The sequence below is a fragment of the Petaurus breviceps genome, unplaced genomic scaffold (assembly GCF_028583685.1).
Source record: "Petaurus breviceps papuanus isolate PSGF00001 unplaced genomic scaffold, PetGlider_PUasm1.0 139, whole genome shotgun sequence".
Classification (NCBI taxonomy): domain Eukaryota; kingdom Metazoa; phylum Chordata; class Mammalia; order Diprotodontia; family Petauridae; genus Petaurus; species Petaurus breviceps.
This window is the reverse complement of record NW_027185697.1, coordinates 6,766,586-6,781,483: the sequence shown is the minus strand read 5'-3', so window position 1 is coordinate 6,781,483 and position 14,898 is coordinate 6,766,586. Positions and strand designations below refer to the sequence as shown.

Below are 14,898 nucleotides of genomic sequence, written 5' to 3'. Positions count from 1 at the left end.
GAGATTTGACCAAAGTCACAATTGGCAATTGGCAACCAGGCATTCAAATTTAGCTCTTTTACTCCTTTTTCAAGGTCACTGAGCATCAAACATCAGAAATAAAATAATGCTTCCCTGAGCCAAGATCATGAATTTGACTATGCTATGCTACCTTCTAAAATATAGGAAAAAGGGAAAGAGAGAGGAAGAGGGAAGGAGGCAGAGAGAAAAAGGGAGAGGAGAAAGAGAGGAGAGAAGAAAAGAGCTGAACTTTGGATAAAGGATTAAAATACAATTTAACAATCATGCAGATGAAGTTCTAAAATTTGATTCGAAAAATCAACTTAACAAGTAAATGATTTAGACTTCTCTGGTAGCAGTGACCTCCAAGTTTATAGGAGTACGGAATGTTTGGCCAAAAGGCCAGTGTGAGATAGAATGTCAAGCAAATGCTTATTGAGCATCTAAGTATTAGGCACTTTGTTAGGGACTGGGAATACAAAGACAAAAAATGAAACAGACCCTTCCCTAAAGGAGGTGATAGAACATGTATATGTATATATTTATGTGTATGCATGTATGCATGTATATATGTGTATATACAGATACATATGCATGCATTATATATGTGTGGGTTTGTATAGATATGGAAATATAGTTGTAGATAAGTATAGAGAGCAGCATGCAGAGGCAGCTCACATTGCTTGGAGTCAATGATTAAATTTTCATTGCTACTATTTACATCAGAAACTGACAAATACTAGAAATCAGGGCTTGCTTCATTGTTTTGATGGTTGTCTAAATCTAGACTTTAGATAGTGATGGAAAAAATGTTAATAATATAGATTAAACTTAAAAATATGTAGCCAGTACATGTCCCCCCAGAAAGCCAGTCATTAAACATTTACTGGCATATCTCTGGATATAGAGAACATATATGTATGCAAATTCACATATGTATGCATGCATATATAATGTCCCAAAAGTCTTAGTACACTTTAGGCTTATTAAAGTTTAAACTGCAATATGACATTCATGACACTATATTTGTATATACATATGGGCATGGAATATGTGTGTGTCCATACATATATACTCACGTATTCCTGTATAACAAATAAGAGTTAAAGAGATTATATAGATGGAGATAGAGACACAAATGGACACTGGGTCCTGCTCTGGCCATATCTGGAGTCCTGGCTGTAATTATGAATGTTATATTTTAGGAAGGTTAAAGATCAGCTGAAATGAATCTTGAGGTGTATCACCAAGATGGATAATGGACCAGTGACCATGCCATGTGAGGATATCTTGGGGGACTTCTTAAGGGAAAAGGAGAAGGAGAAAAATGGTGATGATGATGATGATGATGATGATGATGATCTTTGCAAACAGGACAACTATGTTTGAGAAGTTGAAGGGTTGTCACATTGTCACATGGAAGAAAGATTTGTCCTCCTTGTCCACAGAAGAGAGATAGTCATAACGTCAAACAAACATGCCTTATGCTTGGTGACAAAGGACAGAATGTGGCCCAATGAGTCGTAGTTAGAGAAATTAGAATTTTTCTGTAGTTAAGGGAAAAAATGCCTTATATGTATTAGAGTTATCCCAAAATAGAATAAGCTGTCTTAGGAAATAGTTGGTTTGTCTTTGTTGGTCTCCAAAAGAGGACTAGAGATCTACCAGCAGACTGTGTAATGAGGGAGGGCATGGACAAGATTACTTCTTGGTTCTCTTCCAACTCTGGGATTCTTTTGTTTGTTTTCAGCAGTGGCTAGTAAAATACTATTGTTGCTTGTTTTCTGTGAGTGGACAATAAGACAATAATCAATTTCAAAGAAGACAGACAAAAGGCAGGTAGGAAAAGGCCATTCTAACCCCCAGTAATCACAGAATAGGACTTTATTGTGCCCACAGTTTGAAGATCTGAACAAATCTGAAGCAGTCTAGATGATGGCAGCCATTGCCAGAGCCTCCATTTGAGTTGGTAAGAAATTCTAACAGCGTCTAGAGAAGGGGGAATGGAAGAGTTCTTAATATATTTGTCACACCTTCCTCTCTATGAAGGCCTGGGAAGAGATTGTACCTCACAGCTATCAGGATTATAAAATGATAGATGTGAAGCTCAGAGGGACTGCATAGGCCATCAAGTCTAATCTCCTTATTTTATGGAGAAGAAAGCTGGGGGACAGAGAGTTTGTGACTTGCACAAGGTCATATAGATAGCATCAGAAGTGAGATTTGAAATCAGGTCCTTTGCCTGCAGAAAGAATCCCAATTCCACTCTTTTGGGCTTGCATCGCTTTGGGCTATCACCAAGTATAGCTGTGTATAAGATGTGAAGGCAAATCTCACCCCCACCCCAGAATTCCAGTATATAGACATGACCTTCAGCATAAGTGTGACAGTACTCTTATTCCCTGGTCTACCCACAGCAGGAGGTCTCCTGGTCCTTCTGTCAATAAATACCTATTTCATCTTAGGGTGAGGGGGCCATCTCCAGTCACCCTGATCTATATCTTGGCACTGGACCTAGATGACTGTGGAGGAAAGAGTAAGACTGATAACTTTGCACAGTCCTCATGACTTAAATCCAATTTACTTGCAAGTCATGACACCACCTTCTTGATGACATGGTCCTCTTCAAGAACAAAGGACAAACAACAATCTGTGAGTAGTAGTAGCTGCTCAACTGGGGACCGAATCGGCCAGTTCCAGTTGGACAACACGGCTCCTTCCTTCCTTCCTTCCTTCCTTCCTTCCTTCCTTCCTTCCTTCCTTCCTTCCTTCCTTCCTTCCTTCCTTCCTTCCTTTTCCCTTTCTCCCTCCCTCCTTCTGTTCACATAGCGAATTACACACTTACCTGTGGGCATTGTGTTAAAAAGAATATAAATTTTGATTCCCAAAACATTGCAAGTTATACTGGGTTTTATGGGCTAGATTTCTTTTTTTTTTTTATGACCACACCTTAAACCCAAATGACAATGGCTTCCATTTATTGTCCAAAAATACATCCCAGTCTAAGCCTCGCTTGCTCTTTTTGGGGGTTCTTATGGTTCAAAGTGAATAGAAATAGCCATTGCTTTTGTCTTGGCCAGAAACCCTCAGAGTCTTGTCCTCCCACATTGATTATGTTTTTTGACTGGGTAAAAGAGACCATTTGTTATATTATTTCTTACTTAGGTTTAACCACTAATTGGGTGTGCCTAAGTCAATCTGAGAAAGAAAGATTTTAGCTTAAAAAGGCTAAGGTCTCCTCCTGCATCTGGGACTGTCTCCAGTTATCCAGAACTATGTCTTGTCACTAGACCCAGATGACTCTAGAAGAGAGAGTGAGACTGGTGACTTTGCACAACCCTCCCTCACTTAAATCCAATTCACTTGCAAAACATGACATCACGTTTTCCTAATGTCATGGTTCTCTTCAAGAATGAAGGACAAACTACTAACAATTTCCTCTCAGTGTACTTCTAAATGACAGAGTAAATAGCACACATCTCTTTGCATTGTATGTTAGACTGACCACTGTGATATGAACTGTTCATCCCTAAACCTCTCAAGAATGGGATTGGAAATGTCAGCAACTAACAGGCCCCTGTTTTGTGAATGTTCTGTTCTATTCCTCTTTCTCCATCATTCTTGAAGCCCATCCATCTATCCCTTTCTCATCAGTGAGCTTTTGAGAAGAATGATAACAGGCTACAAATAGGGTAGAATTCAGAATAAAACTAGGTGCCCAGTCAATGAGAAATATGCCTTGAGCGTTATAATGTGATGGTTAAAGAACATGAATCATGCAACACATGGACCCAAATGCAGAAAATTGGAGCATAATGTTTGAGTTTTGCTTCTAATTTACTGATCTCAGGAGGTCCCCATTAGGGATTGTTCATGTCAGTTTCTCCAACATTACACATGGGATTAAGAGTTCGAAAGTGTTTTTGCAGAAGAGGCATTTATGAGAGATGGTTTATTGTAAAGCATTTACATAAAGACTTTACTGATAAAGCCATCTATATTCAGTCTTTTTACATTCATGCTCACACACACACACACATACACATACCCACACACCCCGATTCTTCCTTTCTTGCTGTTTAGTTGTTTCAGTTGTATGCAACTCTTCATTACCCAATTTCGGGTTTCTTGTCAAAGATACCAGAGTAGTTTGCCATTTCCTTCTCTAGCTTATTTCATAGATGAGGGAAATGAGGCAAATATGGTTACAAAACTTGCCCAGGGTCATACAACTAGTAAGAGCCTGAGGCCAGCTTTGGACCCAGGAATATGAGTCTTCCTAACTCTAGACCTAGCATTCTGTCCATGTTATCTGCACTGGGAATAATTAATATAACATAACATAATACAATACAATACAATGTAATATAAAATATATCATATGACATAATATAATACAATATTACATTATAATAATACATTACATAATATATAGTGTGTCAATTTCTATAAACACACATAATGCATATATGTATGTGTGTATGTCTATAGAAATGACTACATTTATAAACATACATATATGGATATATAACAATACATACACAATAGCATGCATATTAATTAGAGACATAGATATTCTCTGACTGAACCCTCTGACTAGAGGGCAAAGCCATGAGCTCCAACACCTTCCCTTAAGGAGGGGGCCCAGTAGGGACTTTTCCCTACTAATGAGAATTAGCTAAACTGCATTTGGATTTCTTTGAACTCCTCCATCATGTCCCATGCCATGTACCTTCTCGCCCATCTCCTTTTTTCAACTCCTCTGTTGGATTATAAGCTTGAGGACAAAAACTGTCTCTCTTTTTATTTCCATATTTCAGTCTGTCATATTGGATATGAGAAAACCAGGGTATAGGGAAGGTAATTGATTTACTACATTAGGTAGCTAGGATCCTGCCATCTTAAAAACAGCTGGATCTGGAGTCAGAAAGAATTGAATTCAAATATATAATTGATACAAACATATAAGTAAGACGTCCAGTGCCTACCCTCAAAGAGGTTACCTCCATTGAATGATTGTTAGACTATTCCATGGAAGAAGGATTGAGATTGTTGAATAGCTGCAAAGATGGTTTAATGGGTAAAAATCACAAGGAACATGATTTTAGCTCAATGTAAAGAACTTCCTGGCAATTAGAGTTGTTCACAAATGGGATGAATTTGCTGCACTGACTGATTGAATGCCTGATCCAAGTCTCTCAAGACTCTATGAATCCTTGCTATTATAATCAATCAACAAGTGTTTAATACATTTTTACTATTGGCTAGAGCCCAGGGGTGGGGAACCTGAAGCCTTGAGGCCAAATGTGGCCCTATAGGTCCTTGGTTGTGATCCCTTGATACAGAACTGTAGCAGCAAGCACCCCAAGCATCCTCAGGGTTTGCTGCCACCACAGGTTCTTGGATCTGCTTTGATGAAGGAAAGCAACTCAAAATGGGTTAAGAAGCTTACTTTAATCAGTCTAACATATGCAATTTACCTTGTTCAGGGGGAAAAGGTCAGCACCCTGAACTTCAAAGCATACAATCAGAATTATCAAGACAGAAACAGATCAAGTAGACAGCTTTCCAAACTGTCTAACCATTACATCCATACCAAATCAACATCTGGGTTTCAACATCTGGGTTTTTCAAAGCCGGGGGGCTCTGGACAACGGCTTCCCAGAATCCATATCAAATCACAGAACACTTGTCAAAGTGAGCCCCAAAACAAAGCTACACATCAGGGCTTATGTAGCCTTCTCCTGGCTCAGAGAATGTAATAACCTTTTGGACCCACTGGCCAATCAAAAAGTATCTACTGAAAAACAAGCCTCCTACCCCAGGCTCCAGGTGCACTTTAGCCTAGGGGCAGGGAAGATCTTTAAAATTTACATTCCCATTACAAGAACAAATCCTTTTATTAAGGGGATTTGTTTTGTGAAGTTTGGGTTTCGTCAGAGGACCCTACTTGAAGGCCTAGAGGGCCACATGTGTCCTCCAGGGCACAGGTTCCCCACCCCTGGACAAGATAGTTTAATATAAAGACAAAAAAAAGTAATCCCTGCCTTCAAGAAACTTTAACATTCCTCTAGAGAATATTATAGAAAGATTTCATCCCTTGGTCAGGGATTATGAGATCTAAATCTGGAAGTGAAGTTAGAGATTATCTAATCTACTCTACTAACTAGAATAGTGAAGGAAGCTGAGATTTAGGGAAATAAATTGAGTAGATAATCTTTCAGGTATCAGGAAGTTCTAAATCTTATGAGAGCTCCTGGAGGGGGGGGGAGAAGGGGAGAGAAAAAATGAATTCTAGTTACTCTACTTTCCCCTTCCACCTGAGGAGTAGACAGCAGTTGGACAGGAGTAGTTTTCAAAGTATCTTGTGGTTGGTGGTCAGCATCTGAATGAAACCCGTGCCTTAACAAGGCATATGGGTAGTTGGACTGCAATACTAGACATTTGCCCCTAGTGCTACAAAACTACCTGGCAGGCAAGGTTGGTCTCTAAACCCTCAACTCAATTACGACTTTTTAGAATATGGGAGAATAAAATACCTATGGATTGAATGACATTTTGAAAGCGTGGTTAATTCTAAATAGTTTTCACTGTGCTCAAGTATTACCACTTAAAGAGTCACTTTCATTTGTCTGACTGTTCACGATCTTGTGGCAAGTAAGTGACAACCGCTGCCTGGAACATATTGTAGGAGGGCACCCACCAAAGGGAAACTCAAGTTGAATGACATTGGGATATGAAACGCCACCTTGTCCTGTCAGGCTTTGTAACACTAAGTAAGTCTTGACATATGCTAAGCTACAAAATTGCAAGAATGCTTAGCATTCCTTAGAGGATATTATGGTCAAATATATAGGTCAATATTTTTTGAAAGGTGGCTTTAATTTTGTAACATTTTCTGTAGTTTTTTAATTACTATCCCCCCTCCAAAAAAAAATGCCTGCAACATGAATAGCCTGATTTTATAATCTTAATGGCTTTATAACGTTGGCACAGTGTTTAAGGATAGCTGCCCACAAACATACCACTCTTCCTATTTTAACAGGACTACCCAATGAAAAGTTTAAGCAAATTGGCCTTCAAAATTGAAAAAAACAAACGAACAACAAATGAGCCACAGAATGACTCCTTTCCTAAATTTAGAGGAATTTGTTGGGTTTGTCAAGAACAATTGTTTACTATAATAACCTTTACAAAAATAATAGAAATGATGACTGAGCATGTGATTTCATTTATATGAATAGTTGCCAGATAAAGAAACTCCTTATACATATACAATGCATTCCAAATATATCATAGTTAACTTGTAAGCCTTGGTAGTTTAAAACTGCCCTAAGACTTCTGGAAAACCCTGTATAATAATCTGCATTATTGGGATATTTTATCATTGACTTCCATTGAGCAGATGGTCGCCAAACATGTGTAGTGGACAATATTTGGGTAGGTATTGAGGGAGATGCCCAATTTGGATAAGCTGTATTCTCTGCCCTTGTGAAACATATAATTAAAGGTAAATAAGACAGGAAATGGATAATACTTGATAACACTTTCTAAGTCTTCAGAGTGGGACCATAAAGCTGGATGACTGTGGGTTTCTGGGGTGTGAATAGGACTCCCCAGAACATCCCGAGCTTGCCGGCCTTAACTATTTGCTTATCTTAGATTTCTCCTCTAAGAGAGTTTAAGTCATTATGATAATATTTTAAGTCTGGAATTCATTCTCTCCCTGGAAAGTTTGGTCAGAGGGATTTCCTTAATGAAAACCTCATGTTTCTTCCCCTTCCAAGAAAAGTAGGAACCACCAAGTTGTCCTATGACTGAAGAGAACTTTACATGACAACAGGGGAAAATGGCCCTCATTTTTTAAAAAGTATCTACCTTTCTGGTATTTAAATTGTGTGTGTGTGTGTGTGTGTGATTGTGTGTGTGTGTATGTATGTGAATTTGCTACCCATTACATTACCAAGCCCCATTCACATAGAGTGGTGCCTTAGGATTTGTAAGGGTAGCCTTTCTCTTTTCTGATCTCTTGAACAGAGCTCCTATGGAATATCCTCAAGTAACTGCTTTTTTTGTTGGGGTGGGGAGTTGAGAGTGGGCAGGGGGCAGGAGGCAACAATATTTTTTTTCTTTCCCTAAGGAACAAAATCTCTCCATTCTCCAACATCTTCTCTTCTCTCATCTTTTACTCTCCAGATACCGGTATTATTCTCTTCTTAGTTTATTCAATTGCATCTAATTTATTTCCTCAGGCTATTTGTTGGGTTAATGACTCAGCAGCCAGAGTTGTGAAAGAATTCAAACTTTTGTAATTGAATTAACATGTGCTAAATACAGTAAATGCATGAATATAATGATGACTAAATAAATAGATATCCTCATATAATTTTGTTCTATGCTTCCTTGACTGTTAATTCAGTGAGGTGTTGGCATGGGAGGGGGGACTAGTGGTTAGAACAAATCTTTATCCAGCATCTTCTAATGACATTGACAAAGATCAGGGATCAAGAGTAAGTAGATTTCCATTTTCTGGCTTCTTTTCCCCTTTTCCCCCCAAGTCCCAGAAATGTATCCCAAAGAACTTATCAGGCACTCAGAGTTAAATTAACTGGTTCTTGACACTCAGGAAGATAGAACTAATGAACATTCACTTGTTGACTCTGCTTACAACTTTAACACTTAGCTAGTGACAAAAACATTAAACTTAATAATAATTCTCTTTCTCCTACAAGCTGGTTCATTCTTTTCCTGCTCCCTCTGGTCTTATTTAATGGAAGTCCTGATCTGTGACCAAAAACTGGGTATGTTGATGTCCTTTGTGTTTATGATTAGCTGAAATGTACCAGTGTTGATGAGATTTGAAGACGCATTTAAAAAATAAACACAAAAAAATCATTCTATTCTACAGACTGACATATTTTTCAAGAACATATACTCCACGGGGCGGCCAGGTGGCTCAGCGAGTAAGAGCACCGGCTCCAGTTCTGGGATGACCTGGTGATCAAATCTGGGCTCAGACACTTAGCACCACACACAGAAATAACTGGCCGTGTAACCTTGAGGAAGTAACTTAACCCTGATTGCTTTAAAAAAACAACAACAACAACATATACTCCACGTAAAGCTCTAATATTATTGTTGTCAGAATGTTCTAGTCTTGGGTGCAGAGCTCCAGGCTCATGAGTAGGCAGAATACTTGCTTACCTCCCTCACTGGTTACTGTTTGAGAAATGCTGGGCAGAGACTATAATTCAAAAGTAACTTCCCCACCACCTGTCAGAGAGCTTGAAATAGCATTGTTCTGGATTGGGGGTGAGTGTAGAGGGAGGAGGGGAAATATTTTAGGTCGTATGAGAAATGATGGGTTACAGAGGACAGAACATACTTGATTTGCAGTGAGAGAAGATAGATTAAAATTCCACCCACCTGTATGACCCATAAAATTTATAGGGCCTCAGGTACTTTCTTCATTTGTAAAAAAGAGAGGATTGAACTAGAAAACTTGTAAAATCATTTCCAGCTTTAAACCTATGATTCTAAGATTCTTTCTGCCAGGGGCTCTTAACATGGGTCTATACTTAGAAAAAAAGATAATTGGATTTCAATATAATTTGTTTTCCTTTGTACTATTATGCATTTTATTTTATGCATTTAAAAGATTATGATGAGAAGGAATATGTAGGATTCACCAGACTGCTAAAGAATTTAAAAAAAAAGTAAAACTAAAAATGGTTAAGGATTCCAGATCTATTCCTCCTGATGGCTCTTCAGAGGCCATGAAGTGGAAGATTTTTAAATCTTTTAGCTCTGGAGCTCCTGACCCGACTTTGAGGTATCCTGAATGCAAAGTGCCCCAGCCAGGAGGCAAATTGGACAGAGTGATGGGTTTGGAATCAGGAAAATTCATCTTCTTGATTTTAAATCTGGCCTCAGATACTTACTAGCTCTGTGACTCTGCACAAGTCACATAACCCTGTTTGCCTTGGTTTCCTCAACTATAGTTTGAACTGGATTAGGAAATGGTAAACCACTCCAGTATCCTTGCCAAGAAAACCCCAAATGAGGTCACTGCTGATGAGTCAACAACAAAAACAGTGCTTCATTGGCAGACTTTACCTTGGAGCCCCCAGCCATGGTTCACTCCACTGCTTGACCATGTTCTCAAAACAGCCTTGAATGTTTCTCCACCTCTTTTCCTGTCTAAATCTGAAGCTTCAATAAAATTGTTATTTCCATTGCTCCCAGAAAGGGTGCATATTTTCTTTTCTTTTTTTTTTGCTTTTTTGGAGGGCAATTGGGGTTAAGTGACTTGCCCAAAGTCACACAGCTAGTTAGTGTGTGAAATGTCTGAGGCCACATTTGAACTCAAGTCCTCCTGACCACTCCACCTAACCACCTGGAGCATCTTTAAAAAAAAAGTTAACTTTGTCCTACACTTGACTAGATTTGTTGACTGCTCCTAATAAAAGGTAAGTTCTTGAAAGGTAGGAACTCTCATCCCTTTTATATTTGAATAATCCACGTGAATTACAAGGCTTGGCACATAGGGTTAAAGCAGCAGGACTGTCCTGTTCATTTCACTGGTATATAAAATGATATGAGGAAGTTTCCTCTAGAAACTCAGGTTAGCAACCTTACCTGAAACAAATAACATAAAAGCATTATATAGAGAGAGAATTTTTCAAGATCACATAGCCAGTATATGTCAGAGCCAACACTTGACTCCAAGTCACCTTTAGCAATAGGAAGTCTTGAGGAGTAATGTTTCATTAATCAATTAATTTAATGAATTTCTAGATTTCTAGAATCTCTTGCTTAAAGTGAATGATACTATGGGTGGATTAATAATTTAAGCTTTTATCAGTTTACCCCATGTAGGGACTAATTAGCCAGTGTTTTATGAAGACTAATAATGCTACAATGGAATCCTATGGAACAGTGACATTGTCAAAATGTAGGGTGGTGTCCCTGATATGAATTGTAAGAGAGAGTACTGACTAGAAGATTAGTTCCATCTGCTAATTAGTGAGTCAGGACACCTAGATTCTAATTCAAGTTTTGCCACTGACTTGCTGTGTGACCCAGGAAATTCCCTTAACTTATTTGGGACATTATCTCCTTATGTAAGAAATTTGAGCAATAGACTAGCCAACAGTGGGCTTAAACCCAGGTTTCAAATTTGTTTTAAATTCATATCACTAATCTATTTCCCTTAAATTGGTTCATTTCTCTGGATTTATCACTTTGTTGGAATGGGAAACTTACTTTAAGAGTGTACTTTTCTTATCTTGTACTGTTCTTGTCTGTGTTCTTATACAAATAGTACAGAAGGAATTTGCCTATTTCACTAAATGCCTTCCCCTGTGCCTTATATTTATTTCATAGGCACCATTTCAACCTTAAACTTTCCCCCTTTCATTGCTTGATCTTGCTGTATCATTGCCTATCCCCTCAATTTATACATACCTTTGGAGAAGTCTTTCATACTATTTTCCACACTGGAGTTACTATTGATAATAAACTGTAATCCATTTATGTCCACCATGCATCTTTTCCTTACATTTTGGTTGCCTGCAATTTGGGGTTAGATCACATCTGGACAATTGGGTCTAGTCCTGGAAACCAGCTGGATATTCGTGGGAGAAAACTTGTTGAAGGAACCTTAAAGCCTGAGTTTTGTTCTATCGGACAGTTTGCAAACAGTAAACACAGTGGGTTTCTCTGTGCTATAAACACTAATCAGCTATGATTAAGAATATGGGAGCTATCATACTTAATCATTATTTTCCATCAAGGAAACTCTCAATGTAGATAGATAGATAGATAGATAGATAGATAGATAGATAGATAGAGAGAGAGAGAGAGAGAGAGAGAGAGAGAGAGAGAGAGATAACATTCTCATAAACCTTTTTATAGACATTAGAAAGTATGTGTAGGGGGTAGTAGTTAACTGTTGTTATTGAACCTTATCAATCAGTCTGCAAATAAGTATAAATTAAGACCTTACTATTGTGCATGAATGTTTCATTGTTGTTTAATCTTCTTCCCATTTAAGAGATCTTAAAAGTTAATCCTTGATTGCCTCAAAAAGTATGTCATCTCTAGCACAGATTTCCAATGTGTGTATTTTGTGCGGTCCATCTGTCTTCCTGACAACTTTCTTGAGTGTCATTTCTGCTTTCTTAAATAGCATGATGCATATTAGTCTCCAAATGTAGTAACCCCATTGTCTTAGAAGGCGAGACAAGATCACTAAAGAATTGAGGGTATATCTGTTTTAACTACTGTTATCTAAATACTTCTTTTTACGAGTAAATATTAAGCCAATTATGCATTCCTCTGGACAAAGGAAAATTTGCCTTTGTTATACACACATATACATACCTTCATAGCTACATATGTGTTTATATACATATAGAAAGATAAGTAACTCCAGGTTTCTTAAATTTTTTTATGTATGTACTAGACACTTTTGGCAGTCTGGTAAAACTTGTGTAATACTTCTCAGAATTATGTTTTTAAATGCATAAAATGAAATTCATATGATTACAAAGAAATCTGATAATGAAATGCACTTATTGTTTTTAAAGTTCTTGTACCCCAAATTATGAAATTCTGTATTGAAACAAAAGTGTCAAACTCACTTCCAGCAAAACTACCAAGCATAGCTCCAATCAGATTAAAATGGGAAATCTTTAACATGATAATTAAAAATACAACATACTGTTAATTTGAGATTTTCTAAGTCTGAATGTGGCCAGAAGTAATCCATTTAAATTTGTATTTAACACCATTGTCTTAAAGGTTTGTGACCAACCCATATATTTTCTGAAACCACTAAATTGGAAAACTGCAAAAGGCTTTCCTAGCACCTAAATTCTAAATTCACAGTTTGGAGGATGCCTAGACCTTTTGAAAGAATAGATGTGTTTTCTATGTGTTCAACTCTAACAGAAATAGGATGCGTTGGAGCTAGTATCTGTTTAAACATAATTTGATGAAATGCATTGAAATAATGTATACCCTTGAAATGGCAAACCATTCCAGTATCTTTGCCAAGAAAAGCCCAATTGGGGTCATGGAGCGTCAGATGTAACTGAACAACAAACAAACTTCAGCAACAATATTTTAAACATATTCCACATCTCACACTACCATCTTGAACTCACGTATTTAAAAGAAGACTTCATCTCTAAAGATGTAAACGTTTTATAAAAAGACCTGTAGGTACCCAGGCAGCCATCACTGATGCTTTTCCTTCTTCCAGAAAGAAGTTTTCAAAATGAGACCTAGCTTAACCACATCTGCTTTCAATTTGTGAAGTCCTCCCATTTGCAATCAGGAGCCTTTCCATTCTGCCAGGTATTAGATACAATAATAATAGGTGGCAGAAGTTGCTGGATTGTTGTGGGCTTCTGTAAATTAGTGTTAGGAAAGCAATTTGAGATCCTTTAATCCTCTCCTCAAAGCTAAATGTGAAATCTGAGTGTAAAAATATATATAAATGGAGTAACCCCTCCATGGGTAAGGCTTAGAAATGTGGCAACAAAAGCTATTTTGTTTGGGGAAAGAAGTTTGGGCAAAACTCCAGGTGAAGGGTCAATTGGAAAGCATTATTTCCATTTTATTCCAAGATTAATGGAAATACTTAATAGCAAAACATATCTTTGAGTTAAAGCATTTTGGCTTTATTCCTGGATCTGATCTCTCTCTCTTTCACCGCCGCCCCCCCCCCCTTCTCTCTCATTCTCTCTCTCGTAAACCTACACAATCCATAGCTATGTTGGTTTCATTTTTACCTGTATATCCCTGTTCACAAAGAGAGATGTGTGAATTTGGAGAGTATAGGATAGCTAGTCCTTCTAGTATCAGCTTCATTGCTCCCCTAATGAAGACCCAAACCTTCCTTCTAACAGTCTTTAGCCATCTATCCAGTGGTTTCCTTATGGGTGAAGGTGACAGCCTATGTGTAAACAGATTTAATCATGTGACTGCCTTAGCAATTCTACCAACTTTTTCAAAAAACTGATGTTAATGATTAGGCAATTCTGAATGCCTCTTTATGAAGTGCTAAGTGCTTCCAAGTGTTATGTGGATCTTTTGGCTGGTTGTGTATCTTTCTCTGGATCAAGCAGAGAAACTTAAAATTAGTCTTGACCTTAGTGCTATGTTCAAAGCAACAGAAGTTCAATAGCTGTGAGGACAATGTGATTTTGCTCCCACTTTCTAGGTTATACTAACTCCAAATTACCCTATTTCACTGCCTCTTACTTTCTTCTGTTTAGGCAAATAAAATAATGAGTACAGATTATTGTTCTAGGTACATGACAGGCTTGTCCATGTTGTTGTTTAGTCATTTCTGTCCTATCTGACTCTTCATGACCCAGTTTGGGGTTTTCTTGGCAAAGATTTTGGAGTCGTTTGCTCTTTCCTTGTCCAGATCATTTTATATACGAGGAACTAAAGAAAACAGGGTTAATTGATTTGCCCAGGGTCACAAAGGTAGTAAGTGTCGAAGACAAATTTTTCTGATTTCAGGCCCAATATTCTATCCACTGTACCAAAGAGCTGTCCCAACATTAAAAGGAGACGGCATAAATGAAAGAAGGAAGTTCTACTGTCAGGGAATTAGTCATAGGATCAAGACTTGTGTCTGATCTTCAAAATACAGGATACCATAGCATGGTACAGTGGAAGAATATTGAGTGTGGAGTCATAGTACCTGAATTAAAATCCTGACTCTATGGCCTATTTATTATCTTTATGATATTGGGTATGTCATTTAGCCCTACCACACCTCACTTTCTTTATATGCAAAATTGGACAGGGTGACATTAGAGGTGTCCTCCATCTCTCTCTCTCTCCCTCTCCCTCCCTCCCTCCCTCTCTCTCTCTCCC

General features: G+C 37.9%; 1 protein-coding gene across 3 annotated transcripts in view; it reads left to right on the top strand.

Annotated features, from left to right (window-relative positions):
- Window positions 1-14,898, top strand: part of CTNNA2 (catenin alpha 2) — a 1,588,763-nt gene that overhangs the window by 687,360 nt on the left and 886,505 nt on the right. The window lies entirely within an intron of this gene.